The sequence below is a fragment of the Metopolophium dirhodum genome, chromosome 1, assembly GCF_019925205.1.
Source record: "Metopolophium dirhodum isolate CAU chromosome 1, ASM1992520v1, whole genome shotgun sequence".
Lineage (NCBI taxonomy): Eukaryota > Metazoa > Arthropoda > Insecta > Hemiptera > Aphididae > Metopolophium > Metopolophium dirhodum.
Window position 1 is genome coordinate 130,571,110 of NC_083560.1, and position 7,712 is coordinate 130,578,821.

Genomic DNA, 7,712 nt, shown 5'->3' on the forward strand with positions numbered 1-7,712 from the left:
TTCTTTCGGCGGGCGGACCGGTTCTGATTCGGCAACAAAAATGTTTTCGGAGCGTGTCTCGGCTAGTACGTCAGCTGGTACACAGCTGGTAGTCTTGAATACAATTTCCCCGGCTTGCTTATAGTAGTTGACGTGTGGTAGGTCGAGCCACGTACCACCGACCAACACGTCAACGGGTAGCAAGTTATCTGATACAACCTTTAGCGTATAGTCGGCGGCCAGCACGTTGTCGATAGTGACATCGGCTTCACCTTCACCAATTGTCATGGTACTTGGCGCGTTGGCGTTCCCCACGGTGAAGAGCGGGCACAAGGTGTCCTGTACGATCAGTCCGCACTCACGGGCAATCGAGGATCGAATCAACACTGCCGAACTTCCCGTGTCAATCAGCCCGTCAACGGGTCGGCCATTAACATATACGGTTTTGATAAAGGGATTTTTCGATGTCCCACTCGTGATTGTCGCGTCAGGACGATACGCTTGGTCCGCGGCAGGAGTGGTGACGGAGTCGTCGGTGGCGACGGTCGGGCAACGTTTAACTGTATGTCGGTTCGAATTGCAGTTTGTGCACTTCATCGGGCGTTTCGGTTTTGGGCAATCTCGTGAAATATGCCCCGGACCACGGCAGTTGTAACAATAGAAAGTGGCTTGACTCGACGTCGCTTCTGAACTCGGCGGACGCGTTGCGACTGTCGTGTCGGTCGACGTTTTCGGGTGTGAGGCGATGACTTTGTTTGACACGTAGTTTGTCGGTTCGGCAGGAGGTTTCGATTTCGGCTGTCGTAGTTTGGCAGCCGACGTGTTTGCTGAGTCGAACTTCTCGTTGCGTTGATTACGCATGCGCTCCCATTCGCGTATGTCGCCTAAAATTTCGTCGATATCGGTCTGACGTCGTCCGAACCCAGTCAGACTGTTGTTGGGATCTGAGGCCTTCTAATACAAAATCGCGCGTTTCGCCAAATGTCAGGTCCAACGAACGGCACAATCCAACTTTTGCGTAGAAATAGTCGATCGTTGGTTCACCCGGTGCTTGGATGCGGGCTTCCAGTTCACGCCACAAATCAGCCTTTCGTAAGGTTCGTACGAATGCTTTTCGGAAGCCTTTGAGGAAGTCTTCCCACGCGTGGAAGTCCTGCATCAGATACCAACTACGTGCGGCACTGGAGATGTGCGAGCGGACGTACAACAACCGGTGACGCAAAGGCCACTGGTTTACCTGAGCTAGCCCGTCCACGGAACTGACCCAGTCCTCAGCCTGCGCGCTGGACTCGTGGCCAGTAAAGGTCCAAATCGCGGTCCCTACGTCCGGGAGGATTCGGTAATCGACGGTCGGCGCCGATACGGTTTCGGTTTTAGGACACGAAGATTCGAGACGGCTGAGTTTATCGCGTAGCTCAGTAACGGCATTAAATAAATCGGATTATTTCGGAGCCTTTTGGTCGTTCGTCGACGGCGGACTTGTCTCGTCGCCCATGACGATTCAAATATCAAATCTATGACGAGTCACGATTAAGATTACGGTGAGCGTGAACAAAACAAATGGTACATGCTGATAAAGATAACGGCGACTGATACCGTGGTAATCGCGGAACGATTACCCATTATCGGGTCGGTAGTAACCGGGGTTGCCAGACAGCCCGATAACCAACGGACGTGATCACGCACAACACGTTTCGGGGAAAACCCCGCGGCACACAGAACACTGAAGCGTTAACCTCGAACGAAATGTTGTCGTCGATATTTTCTATGGAAACGCGATTACACTCGTGAAATGAGTTACGGGGCGATCGTAGGGTAACGGCGAACGCACTATAATGACGGCACTAAACAAAAAAAAACGATCGTGGCGAGCACGCGAAAAACAACGGGTGGATAGACTCTTACCAAGGAAGAGTCGTATCCCACCTCTGAATTGAAAGAAATAATAGTAAAGGGTGTGACAGGATATAGAAACAGTTCAACACTTGGCTAATTTATTAACGATTACGGTTTATTAAGTTTAAAGAAACATTAAATCATCACATAACGACTTATAATAAATAGCTTTATAATTAACGGCAGTTCGGCGCGCGGGCACAAACGGCGAAACAGAAGGAGCAATAGTACTCACTGCTCGGAGACGGTCTGGAAGGGCCGTCCGACAGTGTTGCCGCGTTAGGCAAAAAAGTAGCTAACAAATAGTACAAAATTCTCGGAATCTCGAACCACAGCGAATTAAACAACTTCAACCTCTTATCTGTGCGGAGGCTCAAGCAAAAATGGCTTGTTGTAGGCAAGTTTTATTGGGAGAGGTCAGAAAGTAATATATAGGATGTCGACGATGCGTCGACGTTCGCCGCATAGTACTAATACGATATGTCGACGTCAGCACTCAACGTGTTAAATATATTTATGTGTTCTACAAACTAAAGGTAAACGATTCAATTATAATAACATAACATTTACCCACAAACTCGGGTTTTAGAAAATTCTTTTAGCCAATTTGTATTTGACAATGCTGATTTTAACTCGTGCACTATCGATGGTTTAAATACTACACATATAATGGGTGTTATATGCTGTGCTACACTAGCTACATCAGTTATTCCAGAAGAGCCTTTACTTATTGTAAAACACTTCCATCGGCTAAAAATATTAGTAAGTATGGTCAAGTGCCCAACTACTATTATGAAAAGGGTATCGGAAATGGGTTAAAGAATATTGAAATTCGAGATCTTAAGCAGTTCACTACATTTCAAAGAACTAAGCAACACCTCTAACCTATTGACGTTCTATGGGCTTGTGGAAAATATTTGAAAATAAACAATTTAAGTAGTTGGAATGGATACATGGAAAATATATGTCAGCTTTCCCCAATAGACTATTCACTTTCGCAAATAATATTTTTAACTTTTGTAGATTTACCCGCTCATAGTTATGATGCAATTTCAACAGTACTTCATTTTGCAATAACAAAATCAAACGAAATTAATCAAAAGACTACGTTTGTTACTTTCGATTTGCCATTGTACATGAAAGCAAAAGATATTGTTCATACTCATGGCAAAGAACTTTCAAACGTCATTGTTCGACTTGGTGATTTTCATCTACTTATGTCTTTTCCGGGCTGTAAATTGTCTAATAAATAACTTTTATTTGAAACTATTTTTGATATTTGTAATATTTTTTGAGATATTCAAAAAAACTAATATTTTTAAACTTTCATGAGCTTATAAAAAAAAAGCTGCAGTCCTATCAATGGGGACTTTTAGTATGTAGTATGTGACATTTTTTTATCTCAAGTATTGTATTTTTAATTAAACTCTGAATTTAAAAAACTATAATTGATTAATATAGTTCATAAAAGTGCATTATAAATGTAGTTAGGTATACTAGTAATAAGCAACTGAAGTTGTTACTTTTTTATTATTAAGTACCTTACCATCAACTTTTAAATTTATTACCAATTTTAATTCAAAATACCTTCTATTATTAGTACCTTCTATAGTTCAGATGATAGTGTGATAGTGATGTGGTCTTATTTAAAAAGTAAAAAAAAAAACGGAAATTATGGATCCATCCGTACATAACAAATAATATCAACAGAAATTCGTATGTTGCGTATGTTGTCGAGAGAACTATTATTACATCCGGAGCGTTTTCAGTCATTCTACAGAATGAGTTAAGAAAGTTTTTCAGAACTTTGCAACTTGCTTGGACCGGTCATCAGCCGAAAAGACACTCATTTTAGAAAATGTGGCGGAGTCGAAGAAAGACTTCTAATAACAATAAGGTATGTATTGTATATATTCACGCGTTATGATTGTTATGAAATAATAATTTAGAATTATATGGATAATTTATACGATTGGCCAATTTCATGATTCATGCACGTTAAAATATGTACCAAAAATCGTTGCATTATAAATAAGGAAAACTGCGCTATAAATACAAAAATCACAGAATAGGCACACAAACTCATATTAATTGAATAAATATCGTTGACTTCCATTAAAATCATTGACAAACCTTAGATAATAATAACAGAGAAATTTACACTGTATGTTATAATAAATAAATATTGTGCATAAACCTGTTAGAAAATCATATGGTATAAATGGGTTATGCCATCTAAAACACTAAACAAAATAAGTAAGATAACATTTTAGTAGTATAAAATAGACAATTCAAACATACAATGGACCTGATCCCTGATCCTTGCCGAGCCGCTGAGCCTGCCGCCCGGCCGCGTACGTGTGCGAGATATATATTACCGTTATCACTTAACGTGTAATCACTTATCATATTATCACTTATCAAATAATATATCCGCGCAAGACGTGTACAATTATCTATACGACGGGAAAAGAACTACAAAATAATTGATCGGGTTTTCGAACCCTCGACCCCCATCTAATAACGATCACGCTTTAACCCACTAGGCTACATGACCACTTATACTCTCAGCGTTATTTTCACTCAATTAACACAAATCACACGTGTGTGAGCATGGGTTTAACCATAATAATATCACCTTTTACATTCATTATATAAAATAAAAATATATTTTTACAAGAAACATACAATCATAATATTATATAAAGTAAAAATTTTTTTTTTTTATAAGGAATATTTAATCATAATATTATATAAAGTAAAAATATTTTTTTATAAGAAATATTCAATCTAAACATATTATACACACAATAAGTATATGTGGGATTAGAGAAAAAAATATTATTATATAAAACAAAATTAGTTTTTTCGTAATTTACCCTCGTATTCGTCCAAATGTCGATTCAATTCCTCGTCTTAAAAACAAAATATAAAATAATAATATTAGGTTTATTGTAAATAATAATATTATATAAAACAAAAGATAAAGTATATTTAAAAAAATAAGTTTTTCTGTAATTTACCTTCGTTAGTATCCATATGTTGATTCAAAACTTCATCACCAACTTCATCGTTCCATTCTGCTTCAAGTGCTAACATGTGAAGTTCCAGGATATCATTATAGCCATCCTCAGCCCAATCAGTTACATTTTGGCTGGGTGGTATTTAATATCCTCCCGTAAATTAGTACGTCAAATGTTTAGCACACTTGGAGAGATGGGTGACAAAGATTGGTGCCATTCATTTATCTCAGATTGTCGTCGCGATGAAGGTGAAAAAACCACGCCGCCTACAACATCTAGCGGTAATATATCTGGTGAAGAGTGTATTGGTGAAAACGAACGAAGCCATTCGTCCATCTGTGATTGTCGTAGCGGTGAAGGCGAAAATTCCATGTTTTCTATCAGGTTCAACGCGTATACCCCCAGTGTTGTAGGTGGAGGCGTTGCAGGTCATCTAACTTGAGATAATGTACTCTGCGACTGTTGTCCGGGAAAGAAACCACTATCTTGAGTCTAAATAAAAAATTATTGTTTATTTTAAATTATATTATATTGAGTCTAAGACATAATTTTTTTTTAACACTTACCATATCTGAATATCTGAAGGGGTGACGCTGCGGGGATGGGCTAACGGGCAGTGATTGCGGACTAAACCAGTTAAGCATCCACCATGGTCTTTGTCCATCTTGCATACTATCATCTAATGCCGGAGCAATGGGCCTTGGGGTGACGGGTCTTGATAGCGGTCTATTAACCCGCTAAAACAAGATTATGCACATTTTATAAATAATTTAATTTAAGTACAATAATAATAATAATTAATATTTAAAAATATATATATATACTTACTAATACAAATGTCCTCTCTGGTGAAATAAAAAAAAAAAGGTGGAGTACCTTCTGGAGGAGTCGCTGCAAGATCCCTATTGTAGCTATCCCCGTTAAACCACGACAAACTAGACGACGAATCATTAGACATCTAAAAATCGATTTTTACGTAAGTCTTGAATAATGTGAAAATAAAAAAAAATAAAACTACTTACGTCTTCCAGGCGAAAGATGCGATAATCACGAACAAAATAATAAATATTGCTGGTAAATAAAAGTCGTATTTATAAGACTAAGAGTATCCTGAGCTGACGAAAAGCGCAAAAAGTATAACAAGAAAAGTCACAACTAACTATATAGCCGCCGTCGTGACATATGGTGCCCATTATTCGTATAATTCCACGAAAACCTGTGACGACTTCCCTTTCCATAATTCCACGAAAACCTGCGACGACTTGCCTTTCCATAATTCCACGAAAACCTGCGACGACATGCCTAAGGGATAATACACATACGTTCAGATGACCACCGGTTATTAGTATACATCTCCTTTCACTAGCGCATGTGCACTGTAAAATTCCCCAACCTGTTAAACTTCTAGAGACAACACCCGAGGTCAACCCCGCACCTCTCATACGTGTGTAGAGCATGCGCACTGTAAAATTCCCCACCATTACTACTATCCTCCAAAAATTCCTCAGTGCCCTTGGTAAGAAGAGACTCCTGATTTTCCGTTTAGTCCGTGTACTATCTTAAACCGTTGTTCACGTATATTTACTCTCTCAGTCTTTAAAATATTTTTACAAGTGTTTATTTTTTTTCTGCGTTTTAAACATTATTTACACTTTGTGGTTTTATTTCGCTATTACTTTACGTAAAAATGTTTCAATGCGAACACGAAGCTCCCGGGTTTTGTGACCTCGGACAAGCCTCGCGGCATGTCCTCCGTCTTACCTTATGTTAGCACTAGGTGCTAGTCAAGAGCCGTAGAGGTTTACGACCGCCAACCGGCGGACCGCCCCACACTTTCGTATGGCCAGGGGCCGCCGGGGATTGACGACCGCACGTCGTCTAAGGACCACGAGCACCGGGCCTGCTTTTCTACGGCATGCCCGTACCATCCGGCTTGGGCATACAGGTACCTTTCGCCACCTTGGTGGGGTCGCAATCTATCCACGTTGCTTTCCGTTTTTGGTCACGGACAACCTTCGCTGCATATAGCTCCAACGATAAGCTGGATGAGCGCTAAGGAGAAGTCCTGCTTCCTCGGCCGGCTGTCACCGTGCGAGTTCGCCTGACTTCATCCACTTGGCAGCTTTCTCCAGGCCAAGCGTGCGGCCTTTTCCCACATAGTATGCTCCTGCAAACTGCCACTCCGAAACCAAACCGTCGTCGATCGCGGCCAGTGTCCGCACGCGATCGACGTGTGAGGGCTCGGTGTCAATCTCTCAACATCGAAGGGTCCCCTCACATCCCGAAGTACTATTCTCTCTTCCCGTTAGGTAAAGAGCATCAGTAGTTGGATGCTCGGATGAAGCTTCGTCGGCGGCTTGCCTCAACTTGTGATCCTCCCGAGATTTGGGCCATGTACCGCGGGCTCACGGTGGGCCCAGCTCCGCCTCCCAGAGGTGTCACCAGGTGGCTAAGCCCAGTGACCGACCCGCTCTTCATGAGGTCGCGGTCAGAACCTCAAACCTCGCCATCCTGGCGTCACCAGGTGGTTAAGCCCATTGACCGACCCGCTCTTCATGAGGTCGCGGTCAGAACCTCAACCTCGCCATCATGGCGTCACCAGGTGGTTAAGCCCAGTGACCAACCCGCTCTTCTCGAGGTCGCGGTTAGAACCTCCAACGCCCTAATCCCCGAGGGTTTCGGTGCGTCCACGCCCCAGGCGTTGGCCCCGGCTGGCCAGATCCCTTTTAGTCGCCTCGTACGACAAGCAGGGAATAATGATGCAGAATTCTGTAAGGCCCCTGCAGCAGGGCCGAACTACTCGTCCCTGACGTA